The sequence below is a fragment of the Capra hircus genome, chromosome 23, assembly GCF_001704415.2.
Source record: "Capra hircus breed San Clemente chromosome 23, ASM170441v1, whole genome shotgun sequence".
In the NCBI taxonomy this organism is placed as follows: domain Eukaryota; kingdom Metazoa; phylum Chordata; class Mammalia; order Artiodactyla; family Bovidae; genus Capra; species Capra hircus.
Genome location: NC_030830.1, coordinates 27,264,550 through 27,274,798, shown reverse-complemented (window position 1 = coordinate 27,274,798; position 10,249 = coordinate 27,264,550).

The window sequence follows — 10,249 nt, the reverse complement described above, 5'->3', positions numbered from 1 at the left end:
AAATTCTGCATATCCATTCAATTTCCTTTAATTGCTATCTAATCTATTCCTTTTATATTAAAAACATATCAAATAATAATGATAATAATAAGACTATAGTTATTTCTGTAATATTCTTTTGGTACTGAGTCTTAAAAAACAAAGACTATTACAAAGATGTGAATTTTTTCCTTGTGCCTTTCAGCTCTTTTTATGCTATATCTGAATAAATATTCTGCATAAGAAATATGCTAGCTGATCTTTAGGAAATTGATATTTCAATAGGCTGCATGATATTTATTTTTAACTACTTTATTGTTTTCAGATCAATATAGAATTGGCCATTTTTGTTCATGGTCATTATGTGAAATGATCCCTATTCATCTTGCTGCTGTCTACATAATAAAGAAAAATATTATGCTATCTGCTTTGAGAAATTTTTTTCAAATGTCTTTTATAGTTCCTTTATGGCTGGGTATAAATTGCAGTTGAGAACAAAGAAAACATTTACTTGGCATTCAGGAAAGATGAGGAATAATTCCAGACATGAGCATCTTCTTGTCAATATTCTGTCAATGCACTTTGGCTTGTTCTCTATCCTGTAACTGTTATTCCTATTTTTATCAGCATGCATTTAATCAGAATGCTACCTTCTCAAATATAGTTCTTTCTTTCTGTCTGAATCACAAGGTTATCATTCAGTGTTTTAGGATGTTCATGGCAGGCCAGATATTAAACAATTTGATAAATGTTATTTACAAAAGAAATGAAAGACATTTTGGAACTGGATGGAGACTGGACTGGGCTCTGCCTCTTTCTCATCCACTCCAAAGAACCAAGGGGACAGAGCTACCTCTGGGCTGCAGGAACTTTTAGAGTTTTACAACAATCATATTCAGACAGTGAAGGAACTAAGACTCATAACTAGACAATTTGGGACCTTTCCTTTAATATAAAATATAAACTAGATGAAACATTCTCGCTAGTTTAATATAGTTAACTTTTTCATGCCAGTTAAATCTACATAAAGGAGCCATTTTGTCTCTTGATAACTTCTAAATTACTTGTTCAGAAAGACAATCTTTGGTTTATTCCCAGACTGGGTTGGTAAAAAGAGATTCCAGAGATAGGCAGGCTGTGTTGTCTAAAGGGGGAGTTTTAAACCAATTTTAATTAAAATGGAGTATAGAAGCTTTCTTAGAAATGGCAGGTGTGTAAAATGCTATTGTTGGTATTGTTTAGTCATTAAGTCATGTCTGACTTTTTTGAAACCCACGAACTGTATAGACTGCCAGGCTTCTCTGTCTGCAGGATTTTGCAGGCAAGAATACTGATGTGGGTCGCCATTTTCTTTCCAGGGAATCTTCTTGAGCCATGAATTGAACCCGCATCTCCTGCCTTGCAGCAGATTTTTACCACTGAGCCACTTGGGAAGCCCAAAATGCTAGTTAGTGGGAAATATATATTGTAATCTAAAATGAGACTTATATGTGAAAATGGACAATGAAATATAGATATATCATTTTATTTTCTGACACATTGGTCTATTATATTGGTGGTCTTATAAAAATGTTTCCATGTAAAAATAATCTAAATAAAATTATTATTTAATTGAAGTATATTCATGTAGGTCAAAGCAAAAATTTTCATATTTATTATTTGAACATTCCATAGTAAGCATGAATTTTTTGCTTCAGGGTTATGTACATTAATCAGATTCTTAACCATATCCATTTAAATACACTTTTGAATGCAGTTTTAAAAAGCATGATTTTGATTATTTTCAAAGTTGTTATTCTATGTTTAATAAATTAGATATTATTAAAATTTTTAGCTTTTCTCTTTTTTACCATAGTTTTAATTGAGTAAATATTTTCTACAGATGCAGAGGTTCTTGATAAGTTTAAAAAAATTCTTCAAAGTGGAGGATATTCTAAATTATATTTTGTAAACTCAAGTATGCAAATATTTCAGCAGAGATATTTTTGAAGATATCACTTGGGGTACCTACTTATGAAAAAACTTTTCTAACCAAAGCTTGTTAAACAAGTTGCTTCTACTAATGATGGTCTGAAATGGTTTGCCCTAATTAGAGGCTGCAAAAATTACAGATCACTCAAGTAATTTTAGTCCACTCAAGTAAAAATTATTAATTTATTTAAATAAAAATATGAGCTTAATTGAAAGATTACTTCTAAGCTCATCCCCAGGTACAATTAACAAAATATAGTATTAAATTTTGTACACATCTTGATCACTCACCACTCATTATTTTTTGTTTCTTTCATTTGAAGTTCAAAATCTTTCTCTTTGCAATTTTTGTTTCCTCAAAATTGTGAAGGCAATCTTTAAATAAAGTTTTAGAATAACAATATCCAACACCATTAAAGTAAATGAAAGCAAAATTTAACAAATGATAAGAATGTGGAGAAAAGGGAACACTTTTCTTCAAAATACAGTTAGCAGAAATATAATTAATTAATGGAAATGTAAATTGGTGTAGCCACTGTGAAAAACAGCACGAAGTTCATCAAAGAACTAAAAGTCAAACTACCATTTTGCTCCAGCAATTCCACTCCTGAACGTATATACCAGAAGAAGATGTAAACACTAATTCAAAAAGCTACATGCATCCCAATGTTCATAGCAGCATTTCTTACAATAGCCAATATATGAATGTAACCTACGTGTTCATCAGTAGATTAATGGATAAAAAAGACATAGTATATATATATATATATATACAATGTTACATTACTCAGCCATAAAATGTGGGTGCTCAGTAAAATGAGACAGAGAAAGAGAAATACTCTATGTTATCATTTATTTGTGGAACCTAAAAAATACAAGGAATGAATGTAACAAAACAGAAACAGACTCACAGATACAGAAAACAAACTAGTGGCTACCAGCGACAAGAAGGAAGAGGTTCAGAATGGCTCAGAAGGGTACAAACTACTATATATAAAATAAATAAACTACAAGGATAAATTGTATAACACAGGAGCATATAAACATAATTTTGTAATATCTTTAAATGGAGTATAATCTATAAAAATATTGAATCCATAAAAATAGCAAATACATTGAACACCCAAACCAAATATAATATTGTAAATAAACTATACTTCAATTTTAAAAAAAGATAACACCTTTATGTCTTCCCAGGTGACACAGTGGTAAAGAAACTGCCTGGCAATGCAGGAAATGCAAAAGATATGGATTCAATACAACCCCTGGGTCAGGAAGATCCCCTGGAGAAGGAAACGGCAACCCACTCCAGTATTCTTGCCTGGAGAATCCCATGGACGAGGCCTGGCAGGCTACAATCCATGAGATCACAAAGAGTTGGACACGACTAAGCTATTTCTACTTTATTGACTATGCCAAAGCCTTTGACTGTGTGGATCACAATAAACTGTGGAAAATTCTGAAAGAGATGGGAATACCAGACCACCTGACCTGCCTCTTAAGAAATCTGTATGCAGGTCAGGAAGCAGCAGTTAGAACTGGACATGGGACAACAGACTGGTTCCAAATAGGAAAAGGAGTACATCAAGGCTGTATACTGTCACCCTGCTTATTTAACTTATATGCAGAGTACATCATGAGAAACGCTGGGCTGGAAGAAACACAAGAATCAAGATTGCCGGGAGAAATATCAATAACCTCAGATATGCAGATGACACCACTCTTACGGCAGAAAGTGAAGAGGAACTCAAAAGCCTCTTGATGAAAGTAAAAGAGGAAAGTGAAAAAGTTGGCTTAAAGCTCAACATTCAGAAAACGAAGATCATGGCATCCGGTCCCATCACTTCATGGCAAATAGATGGGGAAACAGTGGAAACAGTGTCAGACTTTATTTTTGGGGGCTCCAAAATCACTGCAGATGGTGATTGCAGCCATGAAATTAAAAGACACTTACTCCTTGGAAGAAAAGTTATGATCAACCTAGATAGTATATTCAAAAGCAGAGACATTACTTTGCCGACTAAGGTCCATCTAGTCAAGGCTATGGTTTTTCCAGTAGTCATGTATGGATGTGAGAGTTGGACTGTGAAGAAGGCTGAGTGCCGAAGAATTGATGCGTTTGAACTGTGGTGTTGGAGAAGACTCTTGAGAGTCCCTTGGACTGCCAGGAGATCCAACCAGTCCATTCTGAAGGAGATCAGCCCTGGGATTGATGGTAAAGCTGAAACTCCAGTACTTTGGCCACCTCATGCGAAGAGTTGACTCATTGGAAAAGACTTTGATGCTGGGAGGGACTGGGGGCAGGAGAAGAAGGGGATGACAGATGATGAGATGGCTGGATGGCATCACCGACTCGATGGAGGCGAGTCTGAGTGAACTCCGGGAGTTGGTGATGGACAGGGAGGCCTGGCGTGCTGCGATTCATGTGGTTGCAAAGAGTCGGACACAACTGAGCAACTGAACTGAACTGAACTGAACTGAAGCCACTGAGCACACACGCACACACACCTTTATAACAGTTTCAAAGCAAGGGGGTAATTCTTATGTTGATCTGCAAAGTAATTTTTCAAAGCCTCAAACTTTTCTATAATCTGATTAATAGTGGGCAGCAAAGAATGTACGTACTGTTTTACTTAATACATTTCTTAAGTTCAGTATCGTTACATTACAAAATATTGCAATTCAGTTTATCTGTGTGTGTGTATAATAGTTGCTAACTACTCTGTCAAGCTACAGATTAGTTAGCAAATATTTTATTTTCAAATACACAGTTTGGATACATTATTTATTTCTGTGTAAATATGACCATTTCCAGTTATACTTTAATTCTATACTTTCTCAATTTAGTGAGAATACTATTTTTACCGTGACTATGTTCTACATTTAGAAAAGAACAAAATTTATATTCCTATGATCACTCCAAAAATTTTTTCCAGTGATGTATTTCTAAAAATTACCTTACTACTGTCCACAGTAGCAAAAAATCTTTCACCTTCAAAATAATAAGCTTCCAAAGGATTTCTTTTTATTTCAAAAATTTATTGAAAACATTGAAAGTGAAAGTGAAGTCACTCAGCCATGTTAGACTCTTTGCAACCCCATGGACTGTAGCCTACCAGGCTTCTCCATCCATGGGATTTTCCAGGCAAGAGTACTGGAGTGGGGTGTCATTTCCTTCTCCAGGAGATCTTCCCAACTCAAGGATTAAACCCTGGTATCCTGCATTGTGAGGAGATGATTTACCCTCTGAGCCACCAGGGAAGCCCCAAAATACTGAACTTTTCTTAAAATCAGTTCTTATTAGAATTAAACTGATTTTCAAAATAAGCTTATGATGACGAGGACACTAACATAAAACTTGGATTATTTAACTTTGAAAAATTCAACTACTGCTAGCGTAATTACCACACTAAATGACTTCATGATATATATTTAGACCAAAAACACTTAGAATAAAAATTGAGTCACGATAAATTAGAAAGCAATCATTTGGTATAAATGAAAAATCATGCTTTACAAAATGATGTGTAAGCATACTTTCTCAAGTGGCAAGAAGTAAACTGCCATCTTTTGGTAAAAATCTTTCAAGTAACCTCAAACTTTTGAAGACTGCGGTGTTACACAATCTTTTCTTCTAGTGTTTACTGATCCAGGACATCATGGTGGCCTCTTTGGTGAGTGTCATTTGTCCACATTCTCTGCACGTTATACATCAATTCATATTCTCGAGGAACAGATATTCAGTGTTTATTTTTTCATTCATATTTTTTAGCTTGAGGAAGCAAAATTGGTTTATTACAGGATAAAAAGCAATACCAAAAAAACTGAATGAATTACTTTAGGTTTACACATCATGCTTGCAAAACCTCAGTAAGTCATTTAGCCCATCCCATGTTCTAGGCAAGGTTGCTCATCCTGCCCCTTGCATGCGTTTCACATACATCTAACCTATAATTTCCCACCACGTTTTACTTTGGCAGAAGAACGGCATCCTGGATATCAGGCCTCTTGCAGATTGCTGCCCTAGGGACAACAAAGCTGTCTGTTACTGCCAGTGGCCCCTGGGCACAAACTAGATTATTTCTTCACCAGTAAAGGAGACTAGAAGGTAGTTATCCCATCCCAATCCTATCTATGGGTATTTTATTTTATCTGTACATCCATTGCATTTTGTTTTTTAAAGTAAAATGCTAATTTAGATCTGTCTAGACAGGTCAATAAAAAGAGAAAGGTTAGCCTTTATGCCGGATCTTAGTTCCCTGACCAGGAATTGAACCCACGTCCGCTGCAGTAGAAGCACAGAGCCGTAACCACACCAACAGGGAATTCCCTTAATGCAACTATTAACGACAGAATATTCACATTTAACATTTTGGGACAATGTTAAATTAGATGAGTTGTTGGGACAACAGGCATAAACTGAGGCTGTCCTTGGGAAACCTAGACATGTGCTCCCTAAAGCTTTAGGACAAAATAAGATTGGGCGCTTTCATTTTAAAAGGAGATAAAATGTATAAATGCTATCAGTTGTGGGTTCTTGTGAATAGTTTTATGTAAATTACCAGCTTGAAAGGAGTAGTCTTTTTTTTTTTTTTTCAGACAAGACTAGCTCACTCTGTTCTTCTTGGAGAGCCTCTAGAGAGAGGCATTGTTTCACAAGAAGCCCCTCAGTATCTCAGTGGCTACTGAAACCACATGCATAAGCAGAAGGCTAGGAGGCAGAACTCGGTGACCAAGACATTTTCTGAGTTTGCGTAGGCTGGCTCACAGATTCAGACTAGTATCTCAATAACTTTTATTTGTTTAGCCATAAAATCTGGGAACATTTTACTTTTCTTTCTTTCTTTCTTTTTTTTTTTTTTTTAAAGCAACATGGGAATAGAATCACATGCAGACATAGATTTTCATTCTGAGTGTTTATCTGAAAATACCAAAAGAAGTTAATGAAGTAGCATGAAGCATAAACAAGTATGAAAGTGTAGTCACACAGCCATGTCTGACCCTTTGAGACCCCATGGACTGTAGCCCACTGTACTCTGCCTACGGAATTCTCTAGGCAAGAATACTAGAGCGGATCGTCATTTCCTTCTCCAAGGGATCTTCTTGACCCAGGGACTGAACTGAGTCTCCTGGATTGCAGGCAGATTCTTTACCATCTGTGCCACAAGGGATAGGATGAACTAAAATCAGGACTGAGCATCTGTAGAAATGTGAAGTGCCTAGTAGTAAGACATTCTGAAAAGAGGCAGAGTGAATCTGGGAAAAGAGCATCTGGAATAAGAAGGTAAATCACTATTCAGTATAATGTGGTAAATGCAATCAAATAAGAAATTTTATTTTTATTTGACTTGACAAAGATATCTGTGCTGCACTTGACGGGTGAATGATGTGAAAAGAATACAGAATATTCACCCAGCAGTAACAATTTCGATTTCGCAGAGACACAAGTGCCCCAGTCTGTTTATCACTGTGACTTTCTGCAGCTATTTCAGAGGATAATTTACACTGGTCTGTGGAATGATGAGCTTGCCAAAGACAGCTTATATAAAAGAAAGCTTTTTCCCCTGATTTAACAGGGACAACGTGTAAGTATCTTATTATACAAACACAGTGTTCAGAGATGTAGTCAGATTCTATTATCTTAATGGAGTGGGATGGGGGAGCAGGGTGGCAAGCCTGGGGGTGGAGTGTTCCTATTTATCTAGAGGTTACCAGGAAATGAGCACCCCACATCCCCCTTCTCTGCAGGCTCTCACTCTTGATTTCATACTGTGACCATTATGTCTTTCAGTCACAGTGCTAATAACAATAATGTTAACATCTCATATTTAAGGATGATGAAATTGCTGTGAATGCCAAGAAGGTTTCAGGGTAAGTACCACACTCCAGCTGCTCACTGTCTACCTCCACTTCCGGTTGTGTGCAGCACATTAAGAGAGAGAGAGAGAGAGAGAGAGAGAGAGAAAAGAGTATTTGCTCCTTCTGGTAAACCCTTCCCTGAAATTGCCTATTACTCGTTTCTTATTATCTCTGAAAGTATAAATGGATGATTATTCTTGAGCTGACAGTTATTGCTCAGGTCTTTTGCTCCTGAAGGAAAAATATTGCTGGCTGCCTTTGTTTTGCAGATGAATCTTCTAAGAATTTCATTAACATTGGAAGAAAGAAGTCTAAATATATCTATTGATAGATAGATGATGATGATAGATAGATAGATAATAGATAATTGATAGATATATGATAGCATATACATATATGACAGCTATATTTTTTGAATGCACCATGACAACTCCAATTTGTATTCTGTGTACTAGATAGATGAAGATCCTAGAAGATGTTTTAGAAAAAAATTACTCAGTTGGCTCCATAAAGTGCAAAAACTGAGGTACGGTGAGTTCTGTATATTCATTAAGCCAGTAAAGTGGCCATTTCTTGGATTTAGCTCTCTGACGCTTAGAGCCTGCCTAGGAGCCAGGGTTGCTAAGGATTTACTTTGCAGCTCTGTGCAGACCAAGATGTTTTGTGTGAGTGTTGAGGGCAGGGTTGATAAACAGGACAGAGAAGACAAAACAGATGACTGATAGGCTAAGGTTCTTTGAGTAGCCTCGTGCTCTCACAGTTTCCAATGCATGGCCTGAGAGAGGAGAAAAGGTGAGGCCAACCTACCTCCCCTCCACTGACTTCCCTGTTTAGCACTTCACCGGTCCAGCAATTATGCCATTTGGGCACAGTTCTTTCAAAATTCTTCTAATTACCCAGATTTTCACAGCCTGACATCAGTCTTTTGAAGAATGGGCAGTTAAGTAATGGTAGCTGTAACTGCCTATTTATCTTAGGTCTCCGCCATCTCCTCTCTTCTTCACACAGATCTTAGCTGGGCAACACGACTACCTTGATGAAAAGAAGAGAACAGTCACTTTCTCTCTGTGATATCTTTGTCCTATAATGTAGTTTAAAATGTAAGATAAGGTACAGTGGAAGTGACACACAGATTCAAGGGATTAGATCTGATAGAGTGCCTGAAGAACTAAGGATGCAGTTCATGACATTGTGCAGGAAGCAGTGATCAAGACTATCCCCAAGAAAAAGAAATGCACAAATACCAAATGGTTGTCTGAGGAGGCCTTACAAACAGCTGAGAAAAGAAGGGAAGCTAAAGCCAAAGAAGAAAAGGAAAGATATACTCATTTGAATGCAGAGTTCCAAAGAAAAGCAAGGAGAGATAAGAAAGGCTTCCTCAGTGATCAATGCAAAGAAATAGAGGAAAATAATCAAATGTGAAAGACTAGAGTTCTCTTCAAGAAAATTAGAGATACCAAGGAAATATTTCATGCTAAGATGGGCGCAATAAAGGACAAAAATGGCATGGACATCACAAGAGGAGAAGATATTAAGAAGACGTGGCAAGAATATACAGAAGAACTATACAAAAAAACCCTTCATGACCCAGATAACAACAATGGTGTGATCACTCACCTAGAGTCAGACATCCTAGAATATGAAGTCAAGTGGGCCTTAGGAAGCATCACTATGAACAAAGCTAGTAGAGGTGATGGAATTCCAATTGAGCTATTTCAAGTCCTAAAAGACGATGCTGTGAAAGTGCTACACACAATATGCCAGCAAATTTGGAACACTCAGCAGTGGCCACAGAACTGGAAAAGGTCAGATTTCATTCCAATCCCAAAGAAAGACAATGCCAAAGAATGTTTAAACTACCATACAATTGCACTCATCTCATGTGCTAGCAAAGTAATGCTCAAAATTCTCCAAGCCAGGTTTCAACGGTACGTGAACTGTAAACTTTCAGATGTTCAAGCTGGTTTTAGATAAGGCAGGGAAACCAGAGATCAAACCGCCAACATCTGCTGGATCATCGAAAAAGCAAGAGAGTTCCAGAAAAACATCTACTTCTGCTTTATTGACTATGACAAAGCCTTTGACTGTGTGGATCACAATAAACTGTGGAAAATTCTGAAAGAGATGGGAATCCCAGACCACCTGACCTGCCTCTTGAGAAATATGTATGTAGTTCAAGAAGCAACAGTTAGAACTAGACATGGAACAACAGACTGGTTCCAAATCGAGAAAGAAGTATGTCAAGGCTGCATATTGTCACCCTGCTTATTTAAACTAAATGCGGACTACATCATGTGAAATGTCAGGCTGGATGGAGCACAAGCTGAAATCAAGATTGCTGGGAAAATATCAGTAACCTCAGATATTCAGATGACACCACCCTTATGGCAGAAAGCGAAGAAGAATTAAAGAGCCTCTTGATGAAAGTGAAAGAAGAGAG